Source organism: Arachis stenosperma, chromosome 2 (genome assembly GCF_014773155.1).
Source record: "Arachis stenosperma cultivar V10309 chromosome 2, arast.V10309.gnm1.PFL2, whole genome shotgun sequence".
NCBI classification, from domain to species: domain Eukaryota; kingdom Viridiplantae; phylum Streptophyta; class Magnoliopsida; order Fabales; family Fabaceae; genus Arachis; species Arachis stenosperma.
Window position 1 is genome coordinate 48,996,719 of NC_080378.1, and position 9,973 is coordinate 49,006,691.

General features: G+C 38.7%; 1 non-coding gene across 1 annotated transcript; it reads left to right on the plus strand.

The window, feature by feature from the left end:
* Window positions 1-721: 721 nt before the first annotated feature.
* On the plus strand, window positions 722-829 carry LOC130964012 (small nucleolar RNA R71). The gene has a single exon (XR_009080126.1). It is a non-coding gene; the product is annotated as a small nucleolar RNA R71 (small nucleolar RNA).
* The last annotated feature ends 9,144 nt before the right edge of the window (window positions 830-9,973 follow it).

Consider the following 9,973-nt stretch of genomic DNA (forward strand, 5'->3'; position numbering starts at 1 on the left):
TATTACTTGGGAGAGTGCTAGGAGGGAGTTCAGTAACTTTCTTGCTCAGCTGACCCACTTGTCCTTCCAAATTTCTGATGGAGGACCTTGTTTCATTCATGAAACTTTGAGTGGTCTTTATTAGATCAGAGACCATTGTTGCTAAATCAGAAGTATTTTGCTTAGAACTCTCTGTCTGTTGCTGAGAAGATGATGGAAAAGGCTTGCTATTGCTAAACCTGTTTCTTCCACCATTATTGTTGTTGAAACCTTGTTGAGGTTTCTCTTGATTCTTCCATGAGAAATTTGGGTGATTTCTCCATGAAGAGTTGTAGGTGTTTCCATAGGGTTCTCCTAGGTAATTCACCACCTCCATTGAAGGATTCTCAGGATCATAAGCTTCTTCCTCAGATGAAGCTTCCTTAGTACTGCCGGGTGTATTTTGCATTCCAGACAGACTTTGAGAAATCAAATTGACTTGTTGAGTCAATATCTTGTTCTGAGCCAATATGGCATTCAGAGTGTCAATCTCAAGAACTCCTTTCTTCTGACTAGTCCCATTGTTCACAGGATTCCTTTCAGAAGTGTACATGAATTGGTTATTTGCAACCATTTCAATCAATTCTTGAGCTTCTGCAGGCGTCTTCTTCAGATGAAGAGATCCTCCAGCAGAGCTATCCAAGGACATCTTAGATAGTTCAGAGAGACCATCATAGAAAATACCTATGATGCTCCATTCAGAAAGCATGTCTGAGGGACATCTTCTGATTAATTGTTTGTATCTTTCCCAAGCTTCATAGAGGGATTCTCCATCCTTCTGTCTGAAGATTTGGACTTCCACTCTAAGCTTACTCCATCTTTGTGGTGGAAAGAACTTTGCCAAGAAGGCATTGACTAGCTTTTCCCAAGAGTCCAGGCTTTCTTTAGGTTGAGAATCCAACCATATTCTAGCTCTGTCTCTTACAGCAAAAGGGAATAGCATCAGTCTGTAGACCTCAGGGTTAACCCCATTAGTCTTGACTGTGTCACAGATTTGCAAGAATTCAGCTAAGAACTGATGAGGATCTTCCATTGGAAGTCCATGGAACTTGCAATTCTGTTGCATTAGAGAAACTAATTGAGGCTTAAGCTCAAAGTTGTTTGCTCCAATGGCAGGGATAGAGATGCTTCTCCCATAAAAATCAGGAGTAGGTGTAGTGAAGTCACCCAGCACCTTCCTTGCATTGTTGGCATTGTTGTTGTTTTCGGCTGCCATGTGTTCTTCTTCCTTGAAGAATTCGGTCAGGTCCTCTAAAGAGAGTTGTGCTTTGGCTTCTCTTAGCTTTCTCTTCAGGGTCCTCTCAGGTTCAGGGTCAGCTTCAACAAGAATGCCTTTGTCTCTGCTCCTGCTCATATGAAAGAGAAGAGAAAAAGAAAATGTGGAATCCTCTATGTCACAGTATAGAGATTCCTTGAAATGTCAGAGGAAAAGAGAAATAGAAAGAAGAAGGAGAAGAAGAATTCGAACTTTAATTAGATAAGGTTCGAATTGTGCATTTAGAAGGAGTGGTACTCCATAAATAGAAGGATGTGGGAAGGAGGGAAGAGAATTTTCGAAAATTCATTTTAAAAGATTTTGAAAACATTTTGAAAATTTGATTGATAATTTTCGAAAATTAAAAGTGAAAAAGAAATCAAGTGATTTTTGAAAAAGATTTTGAAATTAGAAATTAAAAAGATTTGATTGAAAACTATTTTGAAAAAGATGTGGTTTAGAAGATATGATTGGTTAAAAAAAAATGTGATTGAGAAGATATGATTTGAAAACAATTTTAAAAGATATGATTTGAAAACAATTTGAAAAGATATGATTTAAAAATTGATGACTTGCCTAACAAGAAAAGATATGATTCAAACATAAAACCTTTCTCAACAGAAAAGGCAACAAATTTGAGATGTTCAATCAAATCATTAATTGTTAGTAAGTATCTTTGAAAAAAGGAAAGAAATTGATTTTGAAAACATTTGATTGAAAAGATATGATTTGAAAAAGATTTGATTTTGAAAAACTTTGAAAACTTGAAAAAAAAATTGGTTTGAAAACAAAATCTTCCCCCTAGCACCATCCTGGCGTTAAACGCCCAGAATGGTATACATTCTGGCGTTTAACGCCCAAAATGCTACCTCTTTGGGCGTTAAACGCCCAACCAGGTGCCCTGGCTGGCGTTTAAACGCCAGTCTGCCTTCTTCACTGGGCATTTTTGAATGCTCAGCTTTTTCTGTATAATTCCTCTGCAGTATGTTCTGAATCTTCGATTCTTTGTATCATTGACTTGAAAAGACACAAATTAAAAATATTTTTGGATTTTTAATAATCAAAATGCAACAAGAATCAAATAACAATGCATGCAAGACACCAAACTTAGCAGTTTGTGTACTACTGACACTATATGAGACACATAAACATTCAAGCCAAAAGAATTCAAAGATCAAAACAAAGAAATATTTGCATGGATTCGAAAAATATAACAAAAACATGCATTTGACACCAAACTTAAGATGAGACTCTAGACTTAAGCAAGAAACATCAAATATTTTTGGTTTTTATGGTTTTTGTGAATTTTTTTTTTGTATTTTTCGAAAATTAAGTGGGAAAAGGTATCAAAATCCTTAATGAGAATTCCAGGAATCAGTGCAATGCTAGTCTAAGACTCCGGTCCAGGAATTAGACATGGCTTCACAGCCAGCCAAGCTTTCAAGGAAAGCTTCGGTCCAAAACACTAGACATGACCAAAGGTCAGCCAAATCTTAGCAGATCACTGCTCCAAGAGCAAAATTGATGAGAATCAACAAGCTCTTGTGGTGATAAGTTGAAACCTCGGTCCAATCAGATTAGACATGGCTTCTCAGCCAGCCAGATTTCAACAAATCATCATAAAACTCTAGAATTCATCTTCAAGAATTTCGAAAAAAATAAATACCTAATCTAAGCAACAAGATGAACCGTCAGTTGTCCAAACTAGAACAATCCCAGGCATTGTTACCAAAAGCTTGCTCAAAACTTGAACAATCCCCGGCAACGTCGCCAAAAACTTGGTGCGCGAAATTGTGAACAATACTTTTCACAACTCTCATAATCCCTGGTCATGAACTCCAAAAACTTGGTGGTTCAATTCCATGGCATTACACAACTTCGCACAACTAACCAGCAAGTGCACTGGGTCGTTCAAGTAATACCTTACGTGAGTAAGGGTCGATCCCACGGAGATTGTTAGCATTGAAGCAAGCTATGGTCATCTTGTAAATCTTAGTCAGGCAAACTCAAATGTATATGATGATGAACGAAAATAATATAAAGATAAAGATAGTGATACTTATGTATATCATTGGTGTAAGAGCTTCAGACAAGCGTATGAAGATGCCTTCCCTTCCGTCTCTCTGCTTTCCTACTGCCTTCATCCAATCCTTCTTACTCCTTTCCATGGCAAGCTCGTGTAGGGTTTCACTGTTGTCAGCAGCTACCTCCCATCCTCGCAGTGAAAGCTAATGCATGCACTCTGTCACAGTACTGCCAATCACCGGTTTGGTTCCCTCCCCTACCGGAATAGAATCACTCTTTTGCGTCTGTCACTAACGCCCAGTAGGTTACAGGTTTGAAGCACGTCACAGTCATTCAATCATTGAATCCTACTCAGAATACCACAGACAAGGTTAGACCTTCCGGATTCTCTTGAATGCTGCCATCAAGTCCTGCCTTTACCACGAAGATTCCGATTAAAGAATCCAAGAGATATTCACTAGAGCCTCGTATGCTTGTAGAACAAGAATGGTTGTCAGTCACCTTGTTCATGGGTGAGAATGGTGATGGGCGTCAATCATCACCTTCATCATGTTGAAGAACAAGTGATATCTTGGACAAAGAACAAGCGGAATTGAATAGAAGAACAATAGTAATTGCATTAATACTCGAGGTACAGCAGAGCTCCACACCTTAATCTATGGTGTGTAGAAACTCCACCGTTGAAAATACATAAGCATAAGGTCTAGGCATGGCCGAATGGCCAGCCTCTCTAAGATAGCATAAAACAAAGATAGCTACCAAAGTCTCTTTTTTTCCAAAAGCTCTCTTTTCTAAAACTCTCTAATACAATAGTAGAAGGTCCTACTTATAGAAAACTAGTACATAGATGAGTAATTGACATAAAAATCCACTTCCGGGCCCACTTGGTGTGTGCTTGGGCTGAGCAATGAAGCAATTTCGTGTAGAGACTCCCCTTGGAGTTAAACGCCAGCTTTAGTGCCAGTTTGGGCGTTTAACTCCCAATTAGGTGCCAGTTCCGGCGTTTAACGCTGGAATTTCTTGAGGTGACTTTGAACGCCGGTTTGGGCCATCAAATCTTGGGCAAAGTATGGACTATTATATATTGCTGGAAAGCCCAGGATGTCTACTTTCCAACGCCGTTGAGAGCGCGCCAATTGGGCTTCTGTAGCTCCAGAAAATCCACTTCGAGTGCAGGGAGGTCAGAATCCAACAGCATCTGCAGTCCTTTTGAGTCTCTGGATCAGATTTTTGCTCAGATCCCTCAATTTCAGCCAGAAAATACCTGAAATCACAGAAAAACACACAAACTCATAGTAAAGTCCAGAAAAGTGAATTTTAACTAAAAACTAATAAAAATATACTAAAAACTAACTAGATCATACTAAAAATATACTAAAAATAATGCCAAAAAGCATACAAATTATCCGCTCATCAATAGCATAAGACTACTCAAAGATAGCTACCAAGATGAAAATACAATAGTAGAAGGTCCTATTTGTAGAGAACTAGTAGCCTAGGGTTTACAAAGATGAGTAAATGACATAAAAATCCACTTCCGGGCCCACTTGGTGTGTGCTTGGGCTGAGCATTAAAGCTTTCATGTGTAGAAACTTTTCTAGGAGTTAAACGCCAGCTTTTATGCCAGTTTGGGCGTTTAACTCCCATTCTTGTGCCAGTTCCGGTGTTTAACGCTGGGCAGTTTTGAGCTGATTTGGAACGCCGGTTTGGGCCATCAAATCTCGGGCAAAGTATGGACTATTATACATTTCTCGAAAGACCAGGATGTCTACTTTCCAACGCAGTTAAGAGCGCGCCAATTGGGCTTCTGTAGCTCCAGAAAATCTACTTCGAGTGTAGGGAGGTCAGAATCCAACAACATCTGCAGTCCTTTTCAGCCTCTGAATCAGATTTTTGCTTAAGTCCCTCAATTTCAGTCAAAAAATACCTAAAATCATAGAAAAACACACAAACTCATAGTAAAGTCCAGAAAAGTGAATTTTAACTAAAAACTAATAAAAATATACTAAAAACTAACTAGAACATACTAAAAACATACTAAAAACAATGCCAAAAAGCGTATAAATTATCCGCTCATCAAAGAGCACTATTCCCAGCTTACTCAAGCAATCAATCAAGTGTCTGAAAGGCAAGAAAGCCAAGATAAACGCCTCTAGGAACTCAATCAACGCCAGATGAATCAGATGAAAGCATTCAACGAATTTAGCGTGCTAAATGAAGGAATGCAACTGCATCGAGAAGAATTCAGCATCAACACTCAGGCAAAGTTAAACTATGTGGTAGAGCATATGCATCACCTGCACCCTGACATCCCAATTTATGAGACAGTTTGCAAGAACTTAACTGAACAAGAAGAGGGGAAGGTGAAACAGCAAAAGGAAGCATTAAAGAAAAAGATGGAGGATGCCGGATTCTGGAAAAAGCTGATGGGGAAGCGCAAGGGAAATGGAGACTCAAGTAATCAAGGAGAATCCCAAGGGAGCAGAAGAGAATGAGCACATCAACAAGTGAAAGGTGGTGAAGTTCCTCCTTAGTTTACTTTATTTTTCAAAGCTTTAAATAAGGAAAATCATGTATGAAATAGAACATGCTTCCATGGTAGCTTAGGATTTTCAATTATGCATTTAAGTTTCATTGCTTAGGTCTATGTTATTGAACTTAATGTCTTGAATGCTCACTTTCATCTTCCTTACTTGTATGCTTGTCTCTCTAAGTTTATCTAAAAGAAAATGTTATGGGAAGAACAAGAGTGGAGTCATTTTGTGAAGTGCATTCTGAATGTTTGTGGTAGGATGATTAGTAAGCTAAGTTGGTTTACCAAGAAAGGAAAGAAAGCAACTATCCATCCTAAGTCCTATATTTGAGACACATTCTTTGAGGCTAGCTAAACAATAAGATCCCAACAAGAAAAGAAAAAGAGTAATACAAGTGAAAATAAGAAAGGAAACACAATAAGAAACAATGCTAGGCACCAAGGGTTTCAAAATTGAGGCAAGTGTCTGTGGTGTTTATGTACAAGGGATATACTTGGATGAATAAGCTCTTAGGGGTGCCTTATCACTTGGTAACTTGGGTTAACTAATCCGGGATTATTAGCTGAAAGTCCACTATCAAGAGTAACCTTTGCTACAGAGCACTTAGTAACCCAAAGAGGTGCTGGACACCAAGGTCTCAAGAAAGAAAGAATAACAAACCATGTGCCTGTGGTGTGTATGTATGAGGGAAAGAGACTTGAGGGAGTAAGTCCTTAGGGGTGTCTTAACACCTAGCACCCTAAAACCAACTAGTTTGGGAGTGTTGGCTGAAAGCTTATCATAAAGAGTTGCCCTCTTACAAAGCACTTAGCAAAAAGAAAAATAAACTTTGAAAAGGAAGAGAAGGATCAATAAGAAAGAAGCCTCAAAGGATGCAATCAAGAGAGTGACTAGGGATTTGATAAAGGCTTGAAACCTAAAAGGGAAGAACCTAAGTTGCTATGCATGAAACTCCATGAACCAGGAATGCCACTTCCATTTTATCTTCTTGTTCTTTCATTTCATTTTTCTTATGCTTCAGTACTTGCTTAGGGACAAGCAAGCTTTAAGTTTGGTGTTGTGATGCCAAGGCATCTAGGCCAGTTTCACTGACCTTTTCTTTACTGTTTTAGGATAGTTTCATGCATTTTCCTAGTAAATAAGGCAAGTTTTGGGTGAAAATACACTTACACATTGATTCAAGCAACTATTGTGAATTTTGCATGATTTCATGAGATTTTCGCCAGAATTGCATGATAACTTGATGATGCATAATCTCATGACTTTGGCTAGAGCTTTGATGCACTTTAATTGCTTGATTTCAGGACAAATGAAGCATGGAAGAACCACGTTAGCATTCACGTTAACTAAGTTAACGTGACTACTAACGTGGGATGGCAAAGAGCTTGCAACGTTAATGAGAAAAGTGATCACCAATAACGCTTGCAAAGCCATTCATAGCTTACGTTAAGAGCCACGTTAGTGGTAAAAGTGAACACCACTAACGTTGGGAAACTAGGCAATGCCCCACGTTAAGAGTCACGTTAACTTAGTTAACGTGAACTCTAACGTGGAAGAGGATCAACAACGCCAACGTTAGTGACACTCACTTTTGTCACTAACGTTGGATCATTAGCATTGCCTACGTTAACTCTCACGTTAAGATTGTTAACGTGAAAGTTAACGTGGAGTTGGGTTCAAAAAACCAATGTTAGTGACACTCACTTTTGTCACTAACGTTGGGAAATGGCTTCATTACTACGTTAAGAGCCACGTTAACTTAGTTAACGTGGGCTCTAACGTAGGGACTTAAGGCAATTTGAGCGTTAGTGACAAAGGTGAGTGTCACTAACGCTCTCGAAGGTGATAGATACCCACGTTAAGAGCTATGTTAGCCAAGCTAACGTGAGATCTAACGTAGGGGCAAAGAGGCAAACAACGTTAATGGGAAAAGTGATTCCCATTAACGTTTGCGAAAAGGGGCATAAGCCAACGTTAATGGGAAAAGTGAGTCCCATTAACGTTGGCCAAGGATTGAGTAGGAAACGTTAGAAGTCACGTTAAGATTTCTAACGTTGAGATTAACGTGGGTATATAAGGGTGGAACGTTAGTAGAAAAAGTGAATGCCACTAACGTTCTCGCACCCAAAATGTATTCAACGTTAATCTCACTAAATGCCCAAGCCTAATTCATATTTCTCTACAAGCTGGGCCCACTAAAGATGAGAATTGCTTCAACTCAAGGTCCAAAGCCCACATCCAAGACTTGAAGAACTCACTAGAAAATCATGAGGAGTAGTATATATAGAAGTAGTTTTGAACTAGAGAGAAGCTTAGCACTTTTGGGAACTACTCTCTGCATATTTACTTTTCTGTACTTCTAGCAAGGATTCTTCTTTTCTGCCATTTTTCATTTCTAGAGCTATGAACAACTAAACCCCTTTCATTGGGCTAGGGAGCTCTGTTGTAATTTGATGGATCAATTCTAGTTTTCATTCTTCTTCTTCTTTCTTTTCTCTTGATCTTACTAGAAAGCTTTCGATCTTAATTCAATTGGTTAGTTGTCTTGGAAAAGAAACTCTCCATAATTGGATCTCCTTTGAACCTTGGAAAAGGGATGAGGAAATCATGCTAGAAATGCTTTCTCATGTTGAACCAATTTGGGGTTTGGATAGATATTGTGACATTTAATCCTCCCAACACTTTGATTTGGAAATACATGTGGTATAATCAGTGACCAAACTTCATCTCTTCTCATGAGCAATTAAATCAAGGAATTGGGCAATTGTTCAAGCTTAGAGAGATTGGATTGCCAAGGAATTGGAATCCAATCACTTAAGATTGCCAAGGAGATTAATGAATGCATTGATTGAGGAAGAGATGAGAATGAACTTGATCCGGAGAATGCAACATCTCCTAAACCCAATGATCTCCCCATTTTTGATCTTACCCATTCTATTTACTTTCTGCCATTTAATTTCCTGCTCATTTCCCCAACTCCCCATTTAAGATTCTGCACTTTAATTTCTGTTATTTACTTTCTAGTCATTTAAATTTCTGCATCTCAATCTCAATTCTGTTTAGCTCAACTAGCATATTCTTCTAACTAAAGTTGCTTGATCAATCAATCTCTGTGGGATTCGACCTCACTCTATTGTGATTTTTACTTGACGATAATTCGGTATACTTGCCGAAGGAAAATTTGTTGAGAGATAAGTTTTCATGCATCACGTCCCAGCAAGCGCTTCTTTATTGTCTTTAGTTGGACTATTGCTGAACTTTAATCAAGTCTCAGTTTTGAGCATTCTTGCTCAAAATTTCTTTCAAGATAATCTTTGACTCTCTGTCCATTAACAATGAACTTTTTGTTAGAATCATTATCCTGAAGCTCTACATATCCATATGGTGACACACTTGTAATCACATATAGACCTCTCCACCGGTATTTCAATTTCTCGGGGAATAATCTGAGCCTAGAATTAAACAGCAGAACTTTCTGCCCTGGCTCAAAGACTCTGGATGACAGCTTCTTGTTATGCCATATTTTTGCTTTCTCTATGTAAATTTTTGCATTTTCGAAAGCATTGAGTCTGAATTCCTCTAGCTCATTTAACTGGAGCAATCGTTTTTCTCCAGCTAACTTGGCATCAAGGTTTAGAAATCTGGTTGCCCAATAGGCCTTATGCTCCAGTTCCACTGGCAAGTGACAGGCTTTTCCATACTCAAGCTGGTATGGAGAGGTCCCTATAGGAGTCTTGAAAGCTGTTCTGTATGTCCACATAGCATTATCCAAGCTTCTTGCCCAATCCCTTATATGGTTAATCACAGTCCATTCCAGGATTCTTTTAAGTTCTCTATTAGAGACTTCAGCTTGTCCATTTGTCTGTGGATGATATGGAGTGGCCACCCTGTGGTTAACTCCATATCGAACTAAAGCAGATTAAAGCTATTTATTGCAGAAATGAGTGCCCCCATCACTGATTAGTATTCTAAGGATACCAAATCTGCTGAAGATGTGTTTCTGGAAGAATTTCAGCACTGTCTTAATGGGTGTTGCAATAGCTTCCACCCATTTGGATACATAATCCACTGCCACCAGAATATAAGTGTTTGAGTATGATGGTGGGAAAGACCCCATGAAGTCAATACCCCATACATCAAA